This window comes from Oncorhynchus masou, unplaced genomic scaffold, assembly GCF_036934945.1.
Source record: "Oncorhynchus masou masou isolate Uvic2021 unplaced genomic scaffold, UVic_Omas_1.1 unplaced_scaffold_3106, whole genome shotgun sequence".
Classification (NCBI taxonomy): domain Eukaryota; kingdom Metazoa; phylum Chordata; class Actinopteri; order Salmoniformes; family Salmonidae; genus Oncorhynchus; species Oncorhynchus masou.
The window spans coordinates 14,343-37,941 of NW_027009524.1; the positions used below are offsets into that span (position 1 = coordinate 14,343).

Genomic DNA, 23,599 nt, shown 5'->3' on the forward strand with positions numbered 1-23,599 from the left:
GACCTCACTCATCAAGCTTTATAAGGCCATAAGCAAACAACAAAATGCTCATCCAGAAGTGGCGCCCCTAGTGGCCGGGACTTTAATGCAGGCAAACTTAAATCAGTTTTACCTCATTTCTACCAGCATGTCACAGAGGAACCAGAGGGGGAACAAACCTCTAGAACACCTTTTGACAGAGCTTGAAGAATTTCTTAAAGAATAATTTGCAATATTGTACAATCCAGGTGTGCAAAGTTCTTAGAGACTTACCCAGAAAGACTCACAGCTCTTAGAGGCTTACCCAGAAAGACCCAGAAAGACTCACAACTGTAATCACTACCAAAGGTGTTTCTAACATGTTTTGACTCAGGGGTGTGAATACTTACGGAAATTTGATATTTCTGTATTTAATTTTCAATGAATTTACTACATTTTTCTACAAACATGTTTTCACTTTGTCATTATGAGGTATTGTGGGTAGATGAGTGAGGGGGGGGAAAAAACGTTTTTTAATTCAGGCTGTAACACAACAACATGTGGAATAAGTTAAGGGCTCTGAATACCTGAAGACTCCATATCAAATCGTAAGGACAGGCTACAAACATCTCTTACCTGAAGAACGTGTGGTGCTCGACACAGGTCTTCCACAGCCTCTTGGCTGCACGGTGGTTAGGGAGCTTGAAGCCAATCGTGCTCTCAAACTGCTCAAACTGCAATAGATGGTGATGTTACAAGTGTCTCAGAAGAGAGAGAGGAGAGAGAGAGGAGGAGAGACATGAGGAGGGAAGGGGGAGAGGAGAGGAGTGGAGAGAGTGGGCAGGAGAGAGGAGAGAGAGAGAAGAGGAGAGACATGAGGAGGGAAGGGGGAGAGGAGAGAGTGGGCAGGGAGAGAGAGAAGAGGAGGAGAAACATGAGGGGAGGGAAGAGAGAGAGAGAGAGTGGGCAGGAGAGAGAGAAGAGGGAGAGACATGAGGAGGGAAGGGGGAGAGGGGGAGAGGTGGGCATGGGAGAGGGGAGAGAGGAGAGGCATGAGGAGGGAAGGGGGAGGGAGAGGAGGATGAGAGGAGGGATGGGAAGGGGGAGAGGAGAGGAGAGAGTGGGCAGGAGAGAGGAGAGAGTGGGAGAGACATGAGGAGGGAAGGGGAGAGGAGAGGAGGATGAGAGGAGGGATGGGAAGGGGGAGAGGAGAGAGTGGGCAGGAGGAGGGAGAGAGAGGAGAGACATGAGGAGGGAAGGGGGGAGAGGAGAGGGAGGATGGGAGGAGGGATGGGGAAGGGGGAGAGGAGAGGAGAGAGTGGGCAGGAGAGAGGAGAGAGGAGAGACATGAGGAGGAAGGGGGGAGAGGAGAGAAGGATGAGAGGAGGATGGGAAGGGGGAGAGGAGAGGAGAGAGTGGGCAGGAGAGAGGAGAGAGAGAGAAGAGGAGAGACATGAGGAGGGAAGGGGGAGAAGGGAGAGGTGGGCAGGAGAGAGAGAAGAGGAGAGACATGAGGAGGGAAGAGGAGGGAGTGGGAGAGAGAGAGGAGAGACATGAGGGAGGGAAGGGGAGAGAGAGGAGGATGAGAGGAGGGATGGGAAGGGAGAGGAGAGGAGAGTGGGCAGGAAGAGGAGAGGAGAGACATGAGGGAGGGAAGGGGGAGGAGAGAGTGGGCAGGAGGAGAGAAAGGATGGACATGAGGAGGGAAGAGGAGAGGAGAGAGTGGGCAGGAGAGAGGAGAGAGAGAGAGGAGAGACATGAGGAGGGAAGGAGGAGGAGAGGGGGAGGATGAGAGGAGGGATGGGAAGGGAAGGAGGGAGGATGAGAGGGGGGATGGAAGGGGAGGGAGAGGAGAGAGTGGGCAGGAGGGAGAGAGAGAAGACACATGGGGGGGGGAGGGGGAGAGGAGAGAAGGATGAGAGGAGGGATGGGAAGGGGGAGAGGAGAGAGTGGGCAGGAGAGAGGAGAGAGAGAGAAGACACATGGGGAGGGAAGGGGGAGAGGAGAGAAGGATGAGAGGAGGGATGGGAAGGGGGAGAGGAGAGAGTGGGCAGGAGAGAGGAGAGAGAGAGAGAAGACACATGGGGAGGGAAGGGGGAGAGGAGAGAAGGATGAGAGGAGGGATGGGAAGGGGGAGAGGAGAGAAGGATGAGAGGAGGGATGTGAAGGGGGAGAGGAGAGGAGGATGAGAGGAGAGATGGGAAGGGGAGAGGAGAGGAGAGAAGGGTAGGAGTGGAGGAGAGGGGCAGTGGTCATGTCAGAACAGAAGCAATTAAATGTCCTTAAATATAGTAGTCTGCAACTTTTAATTCATTTCCCAAATAGAAACTAATGTTATGACTAGGGACAAGAGGTTTTCACAGACCACATAACGTGACCAGGAAAAACTCTGGGCCACAGAGAAGTTGCCTAACTAGGCCCCGGGCCACAGAGAAGTTGCCTAACTAGGCCCCGGGCCACAGAGAAGTTGCCTAACAGGCCCCGGGCCACAGAGAAGTTGCCTAACTAGGCCCCAGGCCACAGAGAAGTTGCCTAACTAGGCCCCGGGCCACAGAGAAGTTGCCTAACTAGGCCCCGGGCCCACAGAGAAGTTGCCTAACTAGGCCCCGGGCCACAGAGAGAAGTTGCTTAACTAGGCCCCGGGCCACAGAGAAGTTGCCTAACTAGGCCCCGGGCCACAGAGAAGTTGCCTAACTAGGCCCCGGGCCACAGAGAAGTTGCCTAACTAGGCCCCGGGCCACAGAGAAGTTGCCTAACTAGGCCCCGGGCCACAGAGAAGTTGCCTAACTAGGCCCCGGGCCATAATTTTTCCTGGTCAAGTCACATGGTAAAACACCCGACTGGGTTTGTAACAGATCTACAGTTGTTGTTGATGTTGTTGGTGTGTTTACCTCTCCAGGGCGTATCTTGATGTAGAAGTTGTTTCTCTTGTAGGAGATCTTGAGGACCTTGGGCCAAGCTAACCTGTTGATTCTCAGTCTGTCTCTGTAGATGAGCAGACCACTGGAGCACACTCCTAGCATGATCTCTACGCCTTCAGAGTCCTGGAACACAACCAATTAGTACACAAAGAGGAGTTTCAGTGTGTATACCCCCTTCACTAGGAACTATTAAACAGAAGCACAACGCTGAGAAGGCAGTGATTCTTCTCTTTCTCTAACAGTCGTGGAGGGAGGAAGGGTAGAGGATGGGCAAGCGCTGGGTGCTGACGGTCTCTCACCTCCTACTCTACATGTACACGACGTGAGGGACGGGTGTATCTGGGGTCCGATGACAAAAGCAGGAGGGAGGGATGGGGGGAAACACACGTTGGAGAGGGTGATGATGGGTAAAAACAAGCCACAGGTAGCATGATGACTGCTAAGCTAAAGCCATGCGTGAATAATAAACACACCACACGATGCAGCGGTCGCTTACCTCCCCCTTTAGCTGGAGCCAAACACTCAAACAGGCTTCCTACCAACTAGCCGGGTGGTTTAATGAGAGGAGAGAAAACAACAATGCTGATCCGATACAACGAGTCAAATGGATTATTAAATGCCCCCCCATCCAAGTCAGGCCAGTCCAAGGCGGATCCTCATGGAGTCAGTGAAACTAACAGCGATGGTAACAGTCAGTGAAACTAACAGAGATGGTAAACAGTCAGTGAAACTAACAGCGATGGTAACAGTCAGTGAAACTAACAGCGATGGTAACAGTCAGTGAAACTAACAGCGATGGTAACAGTCAGTGAAACTAACAGCGATGGTAACAGTCAGTGAAACTAACAGCGATGGTAACAGTCAGTGAAACTAACAGCGATGGTAACAGTCAGTGAAACTAACAGCGATGGTAACAGTCAGTGAAACTAACAGCGATGGTAACAGTCAGTGAAACTAACAGAGATGGTAACAGTCAGTGAAACTAACAGAGATGGTAACAGTCAGTGAAACTAACAGAGATGGTAACAGTCAGTGAAACTAACAGAGATGGTAACAGTCAGTGAAACTAACAGAGATGGTAACAGTCAGTGAAACTAACAGAGATGGTAACAGTCAGTGAAACTAACAGAGATGGTAACAGTCAGTGAAACTAACAACGATGGTAACAGTCAGTGAAACTAACAACGATGGTAACAGTCAGTGAAACTAACAGCGATGGTAACAGTCAGTGAAACTAACAGAGATGGTAACAGTCAGTGAAACTAACAGAGATGGTAACAGTCAGTGAAACTAACAGAGATGGTAACAGTCAGTGAAACTAACAGAGATGGTAACAGTCAGTGAAACTAACAGAGATGGTAACAGTCAGTGAAACTAACAGAGATGGTAACAGTCAGTGAAACTAACAGAGATGGTAACAGTCAGTGAAACTAACAGAGATGGTAACAGTCAGTGAAACTAACAGAGATGGTAACAGTCAGTGAAACTAACAGCGATGGTAACAGTCAGTGAAACTAACAGCGATGGTAACAGTCAGTGAAACTAACAGAGATGGTAACAGTCAGTGAAACTAACAGAGATGGTAAACAGTCAGTGAAACTAACAGAGATGGTAACAGTCAGTGAAACTAACAGCGATGGTAACAGTCAGTGAAACTAACAGCGATGGTAACAGTCAGTGAAACTAACAGAGATGGTAACAGTCAGTGGGCAGTCCTGCTAGAGCGGAGGAAGATGGCCCCAGGCAGTTGGCTCACAGCACATACAGACATTGACGTAGCAGCCCAGTGTTGGTGTTAAGCATGGTATCGACATCACTGATGACATCACTGAGACAGCAGCGGTGCATTGGAAGGACTAGCAGAGTGCCTCTGACAAAGCAGTGAAGTGAGAGAGAGTTTGGTGTGGTGTATGTAGGTGTGTGTGGTTTATGTAGGTGTGTGTGGTGTGTGGTGTGTGTGTGGTGTGTGTATGTAGGTGTGTGTGTGTGGAGTGTGTATGTAGGTGTGTGTGTGTGTGGTGTGTATGTAGGTGTGGTGTGTGGGTAGGTGTGGTGTGTGGGGTGTGTAGGTGTGTGGTGTGTGTAGGTGTGTGGTGTATGTAGGTGTGTGTGTGTGGTGTGTATGTAGGTGTGTGTGGTGTGTGTGTGGTGTCTATGTAGGTGTGTGCGTGTGTGGTGTGCGTGTGGTGTGTGTATGTAGGTGTGTGCGTGTGTGGTGTGCGTGTGGTGTGTGTATGTAGGTGTGTGCGTGTGTGGTGTGTTTGTAGGTGTGTATGTAGGTGTGTGTGTATGTAGGTGTGTGTGTGTGTGGTGTGTGTGTGTGTATGTAGGTGTGTGTGTGTGTGTGTGTGTGTATGTAGGTGTGTGTGTGTGTGGTGTGTATGTAGGTGTGTGTGGTGTGTGTGTGTGTGTGTGTGTGTGTGTGTGTGTGTGTGGTGTGTGTGGTGTGTGTGTGTAGGTGTGGTGTGTGGGGTGTGTAGGTGTGTGGTGTGTGGTGTGTATGTAGGTGTGTGTGGTGTGTGGTGTATGTAGGTGTGTGTGTGTGTGGTGTGTATGTAGGTGTGTGTGGTGTGTGTGTGTGCGTGTGGTGTGTATGTAGGTGTGTGTGGTGTGTGTGTGTGTGGTGTCTATGTAGGTGTGTGCGTGTGGTGTGTATGTAGGTGTGTGTACCTTGGCGTGATGCAGGTCTACTCCATACATGGACAGTTTCTTAACATTCTCCAGGAAGTGTAACTCTGCTTCAGCTGGGGACATCCCTCTGAAAACAGACGTCAGGCATCAACTACATGTCCTGTAACTACGGGGCTCAGATATCCTTTATTCAACTACATGTCCTGTAACTACGGGGCTCAGAGATATCCTTTATTCAACTACATGTCCTGTAACTACGGGGCTCAGATATCCTTTATTCAACTACATGTCCTGTAACTACGGGGCTCAGAGATATCCTTTATTCAACTACATGTCCTGTAACTACGGGGCTCAGATATCCTTTATTCAACTACATGTCCTGTAACTACGGGGCTCAGATATCCTTTATTCAACTACATGTCCTGTAACTACGGGGCTCAGATATCCTTTATTCAACAACATGTCCTGTAACTACGGGGCTCAGATATCCTTTATTCAACTACATGTCCTGTAACTACGGGGCTCAGATATCCTTTATTCAACTACATGTCCTGTAACTACGGGGCTCAGATATCCTTTATTCAACTACATGTCCTGTAACCACGGGGCTCAGAGATATCCTTTATTCAACTACATGTCCTGTAACTACGGGGCTCAGAGATATCCTTTATTCAACTACATGTCCTGTAACTACGGGGCTCAGATATCCTTTATTCAACTACATGTCCTGTAACTACGGGGCTCAGATATCCTTTATTCAACTACATGTCCTGTAACTACGGGGCTCAGATATCCTTTATTCAACAACATGTCCTGTAACTACGGGGCTCAGATATCCTTTATTCAACTACATGTCCTGTAACTACGGGGCTCAGATATCCTTTATTCAACTACATGTCCTGTAACTACGGGGCTCAGATATCCTTTATTCAACTACATGTCCTGTAACTACGGGGCCAGATATCCTTTATTCAACAACATGTCCTGTAACTACGGGGCTCAGATATCCTTTATTCAACTACATGTCCTGTAACTACGGGGCTCAGATATCCTTTATTCAACTACATGTCCTGTAACTACGGGGCTCAGATATCCTTTATTCAACTACATGTCCTGTAACTACGGGGCTCAGAGATATCCTTTATTCAACTACATGTCCTGTAACTACGGGGCTCAGAGATATCCTTTATTCAACTACATGTCCTGTAACTACGGGGCTCAGATATCCTTTATTCAACTACATGTCCTGTAACTACGGGGCTCAGATATCCTTTATTCAACTACATGTCCTGTAACTACGGGGCTCAGATATCCTTTATTCAACAACATGTCCTGTAACTACGGGGCTCAGATATCCTTTATTCAACTACATGTCCTGTAACTACGGGGCTCAGATATCCTTTATTCAACTACATGTCCTGTAACTACGGGGCTCAGAGATATCCTTTATTCAACTACATGTCCTGTAACTACGGGGCTCAGAGATATCCTTTATTCAACTACATGTCCTGTAACTACGGGGCTCAGAGATATCCTTTATTCAACTACATGTCCTGTAACTACGGGGCTCAGATATCCTTTATTCAACTACATGTCCTGTAACTACGGGGCTCAGAGATATCCTTTATTCAACTACATGTCCTGTAACTACGGGGCTCAGAGATATCCTTTATTCAACTACATGTCCTGTAACTACGGGGCTCAGAGATATCCTTTATTCAACTACATGTCCTGTAACTACGGGGCTCAGATATCCTTTATTCAACTACATGTCCTGTAACTACGGGGCTCAGAGATATCCTTTATTCAACTACATGTCCTGTAACTACGGGGCTCAGATATCCTTTATTCAACTACATGTCCTGTAACTACGGTGGGCTCAGATATCCTTTATTCAACTACATGTCCTGTAACTACGGGGCTCAGAGATATCCTTTATTCAACTACATGTCCTGTAACTACGGGGCTCAGAGATATCCTTTATTCAACTACATGTCCTGTAACTACGGGGCTCCAGAGATATCCTTTATTCAACTACATGTCCTGTAACTCACGGGGCTCAGATATCCTTTATTCAACTACATGTCCTGTAACTACGGGGCTCAGAGATATCCTTTATTCAACTACATGTCCTGTAACTACGGGCTCAGAGATATCCTTTATTCAACTACATGTCCTGTAACTACGGGGCTCAGATATCCTTTATTCAACTACATGTCCTGTAACTACGGGGCTCAGATATCCTTTATTCAACTACATGTCCTGTAACTACGGGGCTCAGAGATATCCTTTATTCAACTACATGTCCTGTAACTACGGGGCTCAGATATCCTTTATTCAACTACATGTCCTGTAACTACGGGGCTCAGATATCCTTTATTCAACTACATGTCCTGTAACTACGGGGCTCAGATATCCTTTATTCAACTACATGTCCTGTAACTACGGGGCTCAGATATCCTTTATTCAACTACATGTCCTGTAACTACGGGGCTCAGATATCCTTTATTCAACTACATGTCCTGTAACTACGGGGCTCAGATATCCTTTATTCAACTACATGTCCTGTAACTACGGGGCTCAGATATCCTTTATTCAACTACATGTCCTGTAACTACGGGGCTCAGAGATATCATTTATTCAACTACATGTCCTGTAACTACGGGGCTCAGATATCCTTTATTCAACTACATGTCCTGTAACTACGGGGCTCAGAGATATCATTTATTCAACTACATGTCCTGTAACTACGGGGCTCAGATATCCTTTATTCAACTACATGTCCTGTAACTACGGGGCTCAGAGATAACCTATATTCAACTACATGTCCTGTAACTACGGGGCTCAGAGATATCCTTTATTCAACTACATGTCCTGTAACTACGGGGCTCAGAGATAACCTATATTCAACTACATGTCCTGTAACTACGGGGCTCAGAGATAACCTATATTCAACTACATGTCCTGTAACTACGGGGCTCCAGAGATATCCTTTATTCAACTACATGTCCTGTAACTACGGGGCTCAGAGATATCCTTTATTCAACTACATGTCCTGTAACTACGGGGCTCAGAGATATCCTTTATTCAACTACATGTCCTGTAACTACGGGGGCTCAGATATCCTTTATTCAACTACATGTCCTGTAACTACGGGGCTCAGAGATATCCTTTATTCAACTACATGTCCTGTAACTACGGGGCTCAGAGATATCATTTATTCAACTACATGTCCTGTAACTACGGGGAAAATCTATTGCCGGACATACTTGTAGTTCTTGTGTAGGTCCGTGACCTTGTCCTCGAGTTCCTTGGTGTGGTTCGGAGCGGCGGAGCTCACTGTTGTACTCCGTCTCCTCGGGGTCGTAGTCCCCCAGCTCTGACTGGACCGTGTAGGAGCCCAGTATGGTGTGGGTGGTGAAGGAACAGGGGAGACGACCAGACACCATGTCATCACGCAGCTGGAGACACAGGTAGTACCTAGAGAGAGAGGGGGGAGAGAGAGAGGAGAGAGAGGGGAGAGGAGGGAGATAGAGAGGAGGGAGATAGAGAGGAGAGATGGAGAGAGAGAGAGAGAGAGAGAGGAGAGATAGAGAGAGGAGAGATAGAGAGAGAGAGAGAGAGAGGAGAGAGAGAGAGAGAGAGAGAGAGAGAGAGAGAGAGAGGAGGAGGAGGGGAGAGAGGGGAGAGGAGGGGGAGAGAGCGAGAGAGGAGGGGGAGAGAGAGCGAGAGAGGAGGGGGAGAGGAGCGAGAGAGGAGGGGGGAGAGAGCGAGAGGAGGGGGAAAAGAGCAAGAGAGGAGGGGGGGAAAGAGAGCGAGAGAGAGGAGGGGGAGAGGAGGGGGAGAGAGCAAGAGAGGGAGGGCGAGAGAGCAAGAGAGGAGGGGGAGAGAGGGAGAGGGGGGGAGGGGGAGAGAGCAAGAGAGGAGGGGGGGAGAGAGCAAGAGAGGAGGGGGAGAGAGCAAGAGAGGAGGGGGGAGAGAGCAAGGAGGGGGGAGAGAGCAAGAGAGGAGGGGGAGAGAGAAGGGGGAGAGAGAGGGGGAGAGAGAGAGAGAGGAGGGGGAGGGAGATGGGGAGGCATAGGGGGAGAGAGGAATGGGGAGAGAGATGGGGAGGCATGGAGAAGGGGAGAGAGATGGGGAGGCATAGGGGAGAGAGGGGGAGAGAGAGGGGGAGTAAAACAGAGAAGGGGAAAGAGGGGGGGGGGGGGGTGAGTGGGTGATGCCAGTAAGATTATTAAACCATAAATAGCAACATACTGTATTTCAGAGGCTTTGACAATGCAGTCGATCCATCCAACTCACCTGGTAATGTCTTCAGACAGCTGGGCAGGGTCTGGGGGGTAGAACTTGACGTTGAAGCCAAAGTTCCAGGGGCCACCTGCAGAACAATAAAGTATTGTATAGTATAGTGTTCCAGGGGCCACCCGCAGAACAATAAAGTATAGTATAGTGTTCCAGGGGCCACCTGCAGAACAATAAAGTATAGTATAGTGTTCCAGGGGCCACCTGCAGAACAATAAAGTATAGTATAGTGTTCCAGGGGCCACCTGCAGAACAATAAAGTATAGCATAGACTATAGTAGTGAAGTATAGTATAGACTATAGTAGTGAAGTATAGTATAGACTATAGTAGTGAAGTATAGTATAGACTATAGTAGTGACGTATAGTATAGACTATAGTATAGTGGTGTATAGTATAGACTATAGTATAGACTATAGTAGTGTTGTATAGTATAGACTATAGTAGTGTTGTATAGTATAGACTATAGTATAGTGTTGTATAGTATAGACTATGGTACAGTGTTGTATAGTATAGACTATAGTAGTGTTGTATAGTATAGACTATAGTATAGTGTTGTATAGTATAGACTATAGTACAGAGTTGTATAGTATAGACTATAGTAGTGTTGTATGGTATAGACTATAGTATAGTGTTGTATAGTATAGACTATAGTAGTGTTGTGTAGTATAGATTATAGTATAGTCTTGTATAATATAGACAACACTACTATAGTCTATACAACACTAGTATAGTGTTGTGTAGTATAGACTATAGTAGTGTTGTATAGTATAGTGTTGTATAGTATTGACTATAGTATAGTGCTGTATAGTATAGACTATAGCATAGTGTTGTATAGTATAGACTATAGCATAGTGTTGTATAGCATAGACTATTGTATAGTGATGTATAGTATAGACTATAGCATAGTGTTGTATAGCATAGACTATTGTATAGTGATGTATAGTATAGACTATAGTAGTGTTGTATAGTATAGACTATAGTATAGTGGTGTATAGTATAGACTATAGTAGTGTTGTATAGTATAGACTATAGTATAGTGGTGTATAGTATAGACTATAGTTTAGACTATAGTATAGTGGTGTATAGTATAGACTATAGTATAGTGGTGTGTAGTATAGACTATAGTATAGTGGTGTATAATATAGACTATAGTATAGTGGTGTATAGTATAGACTATAGTAGTGGTGTATAGTATTGACTATAGTATAGTGGTGTATAGTATAGACTATAGTATAGTGGTGTATAGTATAGACTATAGTAGTGTTGTATAGTATAGACTATAGTAGTGTTGTATAGTATAGACTATAGTATAGTGTTGTATAGTATAGATTATAGTATACTGTTGTATAGTATAGACTATAGTAGTGTTGTATACTACAGCCTACAGTATAGTGGTGTATACTATACGACTATAGTAGTGTTGTATACTATAGACTATAGTATAGTGTTGTATAGTATAGACTATAGTATAGACTATAGTAGTGTTGTAAAGTATAGACTATAGTATAGTGTTGTATAGTATAGACCATAGTATATACTATAGTATAGTGTTGCATAGTATATACTACAGTATAGTATTGTATAGTATATAGTACAGTGTTGTATAGTATATACTATAGTATTGACTAGAGTAGTGTTGTATAGTATAGACTATAGTATAGTGTTGTATAGTATAGACTATAGTAGTGTTGTATGGTATAGACTATATAATTGTGTTGTATAGCATAGACTATAGTAGTACAGTGTAGTGCATTATAGTGTCGTGCAGTATAGTTTAGTGTAACATAGTGCAGTGCAGTATAGTTTAGTGCAGTATAGTGTAGTGCAGTATAGTTTAGTGCAGTATAGTGTAGTGCAGTATAGTGTCGTGCAGTATAGTGTAACATAGTGTAGTGTAGTATAGTGTAACATAGTGCAGTGCAGTATAGTTTAGTGCAGTATAGTGTAGTGCAGTATAGTTTAGTGCAGTATAGTGTAGTGCAGTATAGTTTAGTGCAGTATAGTTTAGTGCAGTATAGTTTAGTGCAGTATAGTGTAGTGCAGTATAGTTTAGTGCAGTATAGTGTAACATAGTGTAGTGCAGTATAGTGTAACATAGTGTAGTGCAGTATAGTGTAACATAGTGTAGTGCAGTATAGTGTAGTGCAGTGTAGTGTAACATAGTGTAGTGCAGTATAGTTTAGTGCAGTATAGTGTAGTGCAGTATAGTTTAGTGCAGTATAGTTTAGTGCAGTATAGTGTAGTGCAGTATAGTGTAGTGCAGTATAGTTTAGTGCAGTATAGTTTAGTGCAGTATAGTGTAGTGCAGTATAGTGTAGTGCAGTATAGTTTAGTGCAGTATAGTGTAGTGTAACATAGTGTAGTGTAACATAGTGTCGTGCAGTATAGTGTAGTGTAACAGTGCAGTGCAGTATAGTTTAGTGCAGTATAGTGTAGTGCAGTATAGTTTAGTGCAGTATAGTTTAGTGCAGTATAGTGTAGTGTAACATAGTGTAGTGCAGTATAGTGTAGTGTAACATAGTACAGTGCAGTATAGTGTAGTGTAACAGTGTAGTGTAGTATAGTGTAGTGCAGTATAGTGTAGTGTAACATAGTGCAGTGCAGTATAGTGTAGTGTAACATAGTGTAGTGTAACATAGTGCAGTGCAGTATAGTGTAGTGTAACATAGTGCAGTGCAGTGTAGTGTAACATAGTGCAGTGCAGTATAGTGTAGTGCAGTATAGTGTAGTGCAGTATAGTGTAGTGCAGTATAGTGTAGTGGAACATAGTGTAGTGTAACATAGTGCAGTGCAGTATAGTGTAGTGCAGTATAGTTTAGTGCAGTATAGTGTAGTGGAACATAGTGTAGTGTAACATAGTGCAGTGCAGTATAGTTTAGTGTAACATAGTGTAGTGCAGTATAGTGTAGTGCAGTATAGTGTAGTGCAGTATAGTGTAGTGCAGTATAGTGTAACAGTGTAGTGCAGTATAGTGTAGTGCAGTATAGTTTAGTGCAGTATAGTGTAGTGGAACATAGTGTAGTGTAACATAGTGCAGTGCAGAATAGTTTAGTGCAGTATAGTTTAGTGCAGTATAGTGTAGTGCAGTATAGTGTAGTGCAGTATAGTGTAGTGCAGTATAGTGTAGTGCAGTATAGTGTAGTGCAGTATAGTTTAGTACAGAATAGTGTAGTGCAGTATAGTGTAGTGCAGTATAGTGTAGTGCAGTATAGTGTAGTGTAACATAGTGTAGTGTAACATAGTGTAGTGCAGTATAGTGTAGTGCAGTATAGTGTAGTGCAGTATAGTGCAGTGCAGTATAGTGTAGTGTAACATAGTGTAGTGCAATATAGTGTAGTGTAACATAGTGCAGTGCAGTATAGTGTAGTGTAGTGCAGTATAGTGTAGTGCAGTATAGTGTAGTGCAGTATAGTGTAGTGCAGTATAGTGTAGTGTAACATAGTTTAGTGCAGTATAGTGTAGTGCAGTGCAGTATAGTGTAGTGCAGTGTAGTGCAGTATAGTGTAGTGCAGTATAGTGTAGTGTAACATAGTGTAGTGTAACATAGTGTAGTGCAGTATAGTGTAGTGCAACATAGTGTAGTGCAGTATAGTGTAGTGCAACATAGTGTAGTGCAGTATAGTGTAGTGCAACATATTGTAGTGCAGTATAGTGTAGTGTAACATAGTGTAGTGCAGTATAGTGTAGTGCAGTATAGTATAGTGCAGTGCAGTATAGTGTAGTGCAGTATAGTTTATTGTAACATAGTGTAGTGCAGTATAGTGTAGTGCAGTATAGTGTAGTGCAGTTTAGTGTAGTGCAGTATAGTGTAGTGCAGTATAGTGTAGTGCAGTATAGTGTAGTGCAGTATAGTGTAGTGCAGTATGGTGTAACCCTATAAACACACTGCAACCTACTCCTTATCTGCTTCTTCAGTTCCTTGTTCGGGTCAAGCCAGTTCTGGAGAAAGAGACAAATTAGTAATGATATATATGAATAAAATCAATGAATGACCAGGTCTCCAGTCATGAACAGAGCTACGTTACCACTGCCCTGAGAAAGTCCACTGGGGTAACTGTTATCAGTCTGTCGACACAGTGGGCCGGTATCCACAAACATCTCAGAGTAGTTGTGTTCATCTCGGATCCGGTCCCCCCCCATTGTCTATGCAACACTGCCCCACACCAAGTTTAGGTATTTATACATTTTTTAAAAATTTATGATTTAACCTTTATTTAACTTGGCAAGCCAGTTAAAGAACAAATGTGGAATGTGATACAAGCAGGGCAGCGGTGTGCTTTAGGACCATGTGGACGCCTCCGAGCTGTCGGGTCGGCTGTTTGGAGTGTTTATCCTCCGAATTCTATAACCAAAGTTGCGCCCCTGGTTGTGTATGTGTCTGTCAGCGACTTTTAATATATACATTTTATTTTAAACTTTATTTAACTTGGCAAGCCAGTTAAAGGACAAATTCTTATTTACAATGACGGGCCGACACCGGCCAAACCCGGACGACGCTGGACCAATTGTGCGCCGCCTTATGGGACTCACAATCACGGTCGTTTGTGATACAGCCTGGATTCAAACAGGGTCTGTAGTGACACCTCTAGCACTGAGATGCTTTAGACCGCTGAACCAGGGTCTGTAGTGACGCCTCTAGCACTGAGATGCTTTAGACCGCTGAACCAGGGTCTGTAGTGACGCCTCTAGCACTGAGATGCTTTAGACCGCTGAACCAGGGTCTGTAGTGACTCCTCTAGCACTGAGATGCAGTGTCTTAGACCACTGAACCAGGGTCTGTAGTGACACCTCTAACACTGAGATGTCTTAGACCGCTGAACCAGGGGCTGTAGTGACGCCTCTAGCACTGAGATGCCTTAGACCGCTGAACCAGGGTCTGTAGTGACACCTCTAGCACTGAGATGCAGTGACTTAAACCGCTGAACCAGGGTCTGTAGTGACACCTCTAGCACTGAGATGCAGTGTCTTAGACCCTGAACCAGGGTCTGTAGTGACTCCTCTAACACTGAGATGCAGTGACTTAAACCGCTGAACCAGGGTCTGTAGTGACGCCTCTAACACTGAGATGTCTTAGACCGCTGAACCAGGGTCTGTAGTGACGCCTCTAGCACTGAGATGCAGTGTCTTAGACCACTGAACCAGGGTCTGTAGTGACGCCTCTAGCACTGAGATGCAGTGTCTTAGACCTCTGAACCAGGGTCTGTAGTGACACCTCTATCACTGAGATGCAGTGTCTTAGACCGCTGAACCAGGGTCTGTAGTGACGCCTCTAGCACTGAGATGCAGTGTCTTAGACCGCTGAACCAGGGTCTATAGTGACGCCTCTAGCACTGAGATGCTTTAGACCGCTGAACCAGGGTCTGTAGTGACGCCTCTAGCACTGAGATGCAGTGTCTTAGACCACTGAACCAGGGTCTGTAGTGACGCCTCTAGCACTGAGATGCAGTGTCTTAGACCTCTGAACCAGGGTCTGTAGTGAAGCCTCTAGCACTGAGATGCAGTGTTTTAGACCGCTGAACCAGGGTCTGTAGTGACGCCTCTAGCACTGAGATGCAGTGTCTTAAACCGCTGAACCAGGATCTGTAGTGACAACTCTAACACTGAGATGCAGTGTCTTAGACCGCTGAACCAGGGTCTGTAGTGACACCTCTAGCATTGAGATGTAGTGTCTTAGACCTCTGAACCAGGGTCTGTAGTGACACCTCTAGCACTGAGATGCAGTGTCTTAGACCGCTGAACCAGGGTCTGTAGTGACTCCTCTAGCACTGAGATGCAGTGTCTTAGACCGCTGAACCAGGGTCTGTAGTGACACCTCTAGCACTGAGATGTCTTAGACCTCTGAACCAGGGTCTGTAGTGACTCCTCTAGCACTGAGATGCTTTAGACCGCTGAACCAGGGTCTGTAGTGACGCCTCTAGCACTGAGATGCTTTAGACCGCTGAACCAGGGTCTGTAGTGACGCCTATAGCACTGAGATGCAGTGTCTTAGACCGCTGAACCAGGGTCTGTAGTGACACCTCTAGCACTGAGATGCAGTGTCTTAGACCGCTGAACCAGGGTCTGTAGTGACACCTCTAGCACTGAGATGCAGTGTCTTAGACCGCTGAACCAGGGTCTGTAGTGACTCCTCTAGCACTGAGATGCAGTGTCTTAGACCTCTGAACCAGGGTCTGTAGTGACGCCTCTAGCACTGGAGATGCAGTGTCTTAGACCTCTGAACCAGGGTCTGTAGTGACGCTCTAGCACTGAGATGCAGTGTCTTAGACCGCTGAACCAGGGTCTGTAGTGACACCTCTAGCACTGAGATGCAGTGTCTTAGACCGCTGAACCAGGGTCTGTAGTGACGCCTCTAGCACTGAGATGCAGTGTCTTAGACCTCTGAACCAGGGTCTGTAGTGAAGCCTCTAGCACTGAGATGCTTTAGACCGCTGAACCAGGGTCTGTAGTGATGCCTCTAGCACTGAGATGCAGTGTCTTAGACCTCTGAACCAGGGTCTGTAGTGACTCCTCTAGCACTGAGATGCAGTGTATTAGACCGCTGAACCAGGATCTGTAGCGACGCCTCTAGCACTGAGATGCTTTAGACCTCTGAACCAGGGTCTGTAGGTACGTCTCTAGCACTGAGATGCAGTGTCTTAGACCGCTGAACCAGGGTCTGTAGTGACGCCTCTAGCACTGAGATGCTTTAGACCGCTGAACCAGTGTCTGTAGTGACGCCTCTAGCACTGAGATGCAGTGTCTTAGACCTCTGAACCAGGGTCTGTAGTGACGCCTCTAGCATTGAGATGCAGTGTCTTAGACCGCTGAACCAGGGTCTGTAGTGACTCCTCTAACACTGAGATGCAGTGTCTTAGACCTCTGAACCAGGGTCTGTAGTGACGCCTCTAGCATTGAGATGCAGTGTCTTAGACCGCTGAACCAGGGTCTGTAGTGACGCCTCTAGCACTGAGATGCTTTAGACCGCTGAACCAGGATCTGTAGCGACGCCTCTAGCACTGAGATGCCTTAGACCTCTGAACCAGGGTCTGTAGTGACCCCTCTAACACTGAGATGCTTTAGACCGCTGAACCAGGGTCTGTAGTGACACCTCTAACACGGAGATGCTTTAGACCGCTGAACCAGGGTCTGTAGTGACACCTCTAACACGGAGATGCTTTAGACCGCTGAACCAGGGTCTGTAGTGACGCCTCTAGCATTGAGATGCAGTGTCTTAGACCGCTGAACCAGGGTCTGTAGTGACCCCTCTAACACTGAGATGCTTTAGACCGCTGAACCAGGGTCTGTAGTGACACCTCTAACACTGAGATGCCTTAGACCTCTGAACCAGGGTCTGTAGTGACACCTCTAACACTGAGATGCTTTAGACCGCTGAACCAGGGTCTGTAGTGACACCTCTAAGACTGAGATGCTTTAGACCGCTGAACCAGGGTCTGTAGTGACCCCTCTAAGACTGAGATGCTTTAGACCGCTGAACCAGGGTCTGTAGTGACTCCTCTAACACTGAGATGCTTTAGACCGCTGAACCAGGGTCTGTAGTGACTCCTCTAACACTGAGATGCTTTAGACCGCTGAACCAGGGTCTGTAGTGACTCCTCTAACACTGAGATGCTTTAGACCGCTGAACCAGGGTCTGTAGTGACCCCTCTAACACGGAGATGCTTTAGACCGCTGAACCAGGGTCTGTAGTGACACCTCTAACACTTAGACCTCTGCTCCACCCGGGAGCACAACATTTATCCTAGCTCAGCACTCCTCCTTCCAAATGCTTCATGGATAAAAAGGGCCCTGGTTATAATACTCTGCCTCTACCTTCTGGCTCTCCACATCACAGTACAGGATACCAGACAGCCACGACAACAGACAGCCACGACAACAGACAGCCAGGACAACAGACAGACAGGACAACAGACAGACAGGACAACAGACAGCCAGGACAACAGACAGACAGGACAACAGACAGCCACGACAACAGACAGCCAGGACAACAGACAGACAGGACAACAGACAGACAGGACAACAGACAGACAGGACAACAGACAGCCACGACAACAGACAGACAGGACAGACAGACAGACAGGACAACAGACAGCCAGGACAACAGACAGCCAGGACAACAGACAGCCACGACAACAGACAGCCAGGACAACAGACAGACAGGACAACAGACAGACAGGACAACAGACAGCCAGGACAACAGACAGACAGGACAAGACAGACAGGACAGACAGACAGACAGGACAACAGACAGCCAGGACAACAGACAGCCAGGACAACAGACAGCCAGGACAACAGACAGACAGGACAAGACAGACAGGACAAGACAGACAGGACAAGACAGACAGGACAGACAGCCAGGACAACAGACAGACAGGACAACAGACAGACAGGACAACAGACAGACAGGACAAGACACAGACAGGACAAGACAGACAGGACAGACAGACAGGACAGACAGACAGGACAACAGACAGACATGATACCAGACAGCCACGACAACAGACAGCCAGGACAACAGACAGCCACGACAACAGACAGCCACGATAACAGACAGCCAGGACAACAGACAGCCAGGACAACAGACAGCCAGGACAACAGACAGCCAGGACAACAGACAGACATGATACCAGACAGCCACGACAACAGACAGACAGGACAACAGACAGACAGGATACCAGACAGCCACGACAACAGACAGACAGGACAAGACAGACAGGACAGACAGACAGGACATACAGACAGGACAACAGACAGACATGATACCAGACAGCCACGACAACAGACAGCCAGGACAAGACAGCCAGGACAACAGACAGACAGGACATACAGACAGCCAGGACAACAGACAGCCAGGACAACAGACAGCCAGGACAACAGACAGCCAGGACAACAGACAGCCAGGACAACAGACAGCCACGACAACAGACAGCCACGACAACAGACAGCCAGGACAACAGACAGCCAGGACAACAGACAGCCAGGACAACAGACAGCCACGACAACAGACAGCCACGACAACAGACAGACAGGACAACAGACAGACAGGACATACAGACAGACAGGACAACAGACAGCCACGACAACAGACAGACAGGACAACAGACAGACAGGACAACAGACAGCCACGACAACAGACAGACAGGACATACAGACAGACAGCCACGACAACAGACAGACAGCCACGACAACAGACAGACATGATACCAGACAGACAGGACAACAGACAGGACAAGACAACAGACAGACAGGACAACAGACAGACAGGACAACAGACAGACAGGACATACAGACAGACAGGACAACAGACAGACAGGACAACAGACAGCCACGACAACAGACAGACAGGACAACAGACAGACAGGACAACAGACAGACAGGACAAGACAGACAGGACAGACAGACAGACAGGACAACAGACAGCCAGGACAACAGACAGCCAGGACAACAGACAGACAGGACAACAGACAGACAGGACAACAGACAGACAGGACAAGACAGACAGGACAAGACAGACAGGACAGACAGACAGGACAGACAGACAGGACAACAGACAGACATGATACCAGACAGCCACGACAACAGACAGCCAGGACAACAGACAGCCACGACAACAGACAGCCACGACAACAGACAGCCAGGACAACAGACAGCCAGGACAACAGACAGCCAGGACAACAGACAGCCAGGACAACAGACAGCCAGGACAACAGACAGACATGATACCAGACAGCCACGACAACAGACAGACAGGACAACAGACAGACAGGATACCAGACAGCCACGACAACAGACAGACAGGACAAGACAGACAGGACAGACAGACAGGACATACAGACAGGACAACAGACAGACATGATACCAGACAGCCACGACAACAGACAGCCAGGACAAGACAGCCAGGACAACAGACAGACAGGACATACAGACAGCCAGGACAACAGACAGCCAGGACAACAGACAGCCAGGACAACAGACAGCCAGGACAACAGACAGCCAGGACAACAGACAGCCAGGACAACAGACAGCCACGACAACAGACAGCCACGACAACAGACAGCCAGGACAACAGACAGCCAGGACAACAGACAGCCACGACAACAGACAGCCACGACAACAGACAGCCACGACAACAGACAGACAGGACAACAGACAGACAGGACATACAGACAGACAGGACAACAGACAGCCACGACAACAGACAGACAGGACAACAGACAGACAGGACAACAGACAGCCACGACAACAGACAGACAGGACATACAGACAGACAGCCACGACAACAGACAGACAGCCACGACAACAGACAGACATGATACCAGACAGCCACGACAACAGACAGACAGGACAACAGACAGGACAAGACAACAGACAGACAGGACAACAGACAGACAGGACAACAGACAGACAGGACATACAGACAGACAGGACAACAGACAGACAGGACAACAGACAGCCACGACAACAGACAGACAGGACAACAGACAGCCAGGACAACAGACAGCCAGGACAACAGACAGCCAGGACAACAGACAGCCAGGACAACAGACAGACATGATACCAGACAGCCACGACAACAGACAGCCAGGACAACAGACAGCCACGACAACAGACAGCCACGACAACAGACAGCCAGGACAACAGACAGCCAGGACAACAGACAGCCAGGACAACAGACAGCCAGGACAACAGACAGACATGATACCAGACAGCCACGACAACAGACAGACAGGACAACAGACAGACAGGATACCAGACAGCCACGACAACAGACAGACAGGACAGACAGACAGGACATACAGACAGGACAACAGACAGACATGATACCAGACAGCCACGACAACAGACAGCCAGGACAAGACAGCCAGGACAACAGACAGACAGGACATACAGACAGCCAGGACAACAGACAGCCAGGACAACAGACAGCCAGGACAACAGACAGCCAGGACAACAGACAGCCACGACAACAGACAGCCAGGACAACAGACAGCCAGGACAACAGACAGCCAGGACAACAGACAGCCACGACAACAGACAGCCACGACAACAGACAGCCAGGACAACAGACAGACAGGACATACAGACAGACAGGACAACAGACAGCCACGACAACAGACAGACAGGACAACAGACAGACAGGACAACAGACAGCCACGACAACAGACAGACAGGACATACAGACAGACAGCCACGACAACAGACAGACAGCCACGACAACAGACAGACATGATACCAGACAGCCACGACAACAGACAGACAGGACAACAGACAGGACAAGACAACAGACAGACAGGACAACAGACAGACAGGACAACAGACAGACAGGACATACAGACAGCCACGACAACAGACAGACAGCAAGCCACGACAGACAGACGGGGCAGACAGACGGGGCAGACAGACGGGGCAGACAGAACATCTTTGATGAGTCTCTTCCTCTACCTTCTGGTTCTCCACGTCGCGGTACGTGATGCCAAAGTAGTCCGTCTCCAGCAGGTTCAGATGGTCACACACCTTGGCAAACAGCAGCTGGCCTCTGGCTCGTTTCTGGTGACACACAGAGAGCAGTTATTGAACAAGGGTCAGAGTTCACACTACAGGAGAGAACAATACAGGAGGCCGTTGTGTGATTTCACATTCCATTGTCCACAGTGCACACCAATGTCAGGGTCGGGATCTGAACCCAGGTCCCCCACGGGAGAAAACGTCTTCCATTAGACCATGAGGAAATTCCCCCAGGGCGACCTCATTACGAGCCCATGAGCCAGACTCAGGTCTGCTACACGAGCATATAACTAGGAATGGCCAATACATTTCTTCTCCTCCAAGTGGTATGCTAATTTATTCATTTTACCTTTATTTAACCAGGCAAGTCAGTTAAGAACAAATTCTTATTTTCAATGACGGCCTAGGAACAGTGGGTTAACTGCCTGTTCAGGGGCAGAACGACAGATTTGTACCTTGTCAGCTCGGGGGTTTGAACTTGCAACCTTCCGGTTACTAGTCCAACGCTCTAACCACTAGGCTAGGTCACACCAGATCTAATGCAGTATTCGACGTTCGTCCAGGTCCCCAGGACAGCGGGTGACGACTTCAATACCGGTCACTAGGGGCAACGGTGATCACTCTTACCCATAGGCTTGCTGGGGAACTGCGGACGGGTTTGACAGATGGGCGTACACTGCGAAATCTGGCTCCGAGGATCGCAGGTTCAATCCCAGTGCTAGGATGTCACTTTTAAATTTGATTTACCATAAACCTTAACCTTTTGGAATGAATGGCTAAATGTATATTACTGTAGTGGGATAAATCACAGTCAGTGTGTTCCATGGTCTTAAACAAAATCTGCTTTGAAATAAAAGTCTACACCTGTACCACGAAGATAAGAGTGGAAATGTGTACATTGAGTTTACATCCCAATATTACACTGTATATACATCACAGATGACTTAAATATAACCGTTTCACAAAGAAACACTGGATTTTCTGCAAATTAATTATTTTTTATATATTTTTTTATATAATTATGAAAAATACGAATAACATTCTCCTCATGAAGCCACTAGTCCTTTGATCAATCAACTGCAGGAAAGGACTAAATGTCAAAACTTGACGTTGACGGACAAATGTTGAATACTGCAGTCAGACCATGAGATCTGGCCGTCTCTAGTGGATAACGGAACATAATGGAACCCGTCTAGTGGATAACGGAACATAACGGAACCCGTCTCTAGTGGATAAAGGAACCCGTCTCTAGAGGATAAAGGAACATAAAGGAACATAACGGAACCCGACTCATGGATAAAGGAACATAACGGAACCCGTCTCTAGTGGATAACGGAACATAACGGAACCCGTCTCTTGTGGATAACGGAACATAACGGAACCCGTCTCTAGTGGATAACGGAACATAACGGAACCCGTCTCTAGTGGATAAAGGAACATAGCGGAACCCGTCTCTAGTGGATAAAGGAACATAGCGGAACCCGTCTCTAGTGGATAACGGAACATAGCGGAACCCGTCTCTCGTGGATAACGGAACATAACGGAACCCGTCTCTCGTGGATAACGGAACATAACGGAACCCGTCTCTAGTGGATAACGGAACATAACGGAACCCGTCTCTAGTGGATAACGGAACATAACGGAACCCGTCTCTAGTGGACAACGGAACATAACGGAACCCGTCTCTAGTGGACAACGGAACCCGTCTCTAGTGGATAACGGAACATAACGGAACCCGTCTCTAGTGGACAACAGAACATAACGGAACCCGCCTCTAGTGGATAACGGAACCCGTCTCTAGTGGATAACGGAACATAACGGAACCCGTCTAGTGGATAACGGAACCCGTCTAGTGGATAACGGAACATAACGGAACCCGTCTCTAGTGGATAACGGAACATAACGGAACCCGTCTCTAGTGGATAACGGAACCCGTCTCTAGTGGATAACGGAACCCATCTCTAGTGGATAACGGAACATAACGGAACCCATCTCTAGTGGATAACGGAACCCGTCTCTAGTGGATAACGGAACCCGTCTCTAGTGGATAACGGAACATAACGGAACCCGTCTCTAGTGGATAACGGAACATAACGGAACCCGTCTCTAGTGGATAACGGAACATAACAGAACCCGTCTCTAGTGGATAACGGAACATAACGGAACCCGTCTCTAGTGGATAACGGAACCAATGGATCTCATTTGAAAAATAAAAACGTGATTGTGGCTAAAAATTGAGTTTTGACACTGATCTGTTCTTCAGCGAACAACAGTACAGTGCATC

The 23,599-nt window shown here is 47.1% G+C and overlaps 1 pseudogene; it reads right to left on the bottom strand.

Moving 5' to 3' along the window:
* The window catches only part of LOC135534180 (band 4.1-like protein 3), a 42,169-nt pseudogene that overhangs the window by 13,810 nt on the left and 4,760 nt on the right, over window positions 1–23,599 (bottom strand).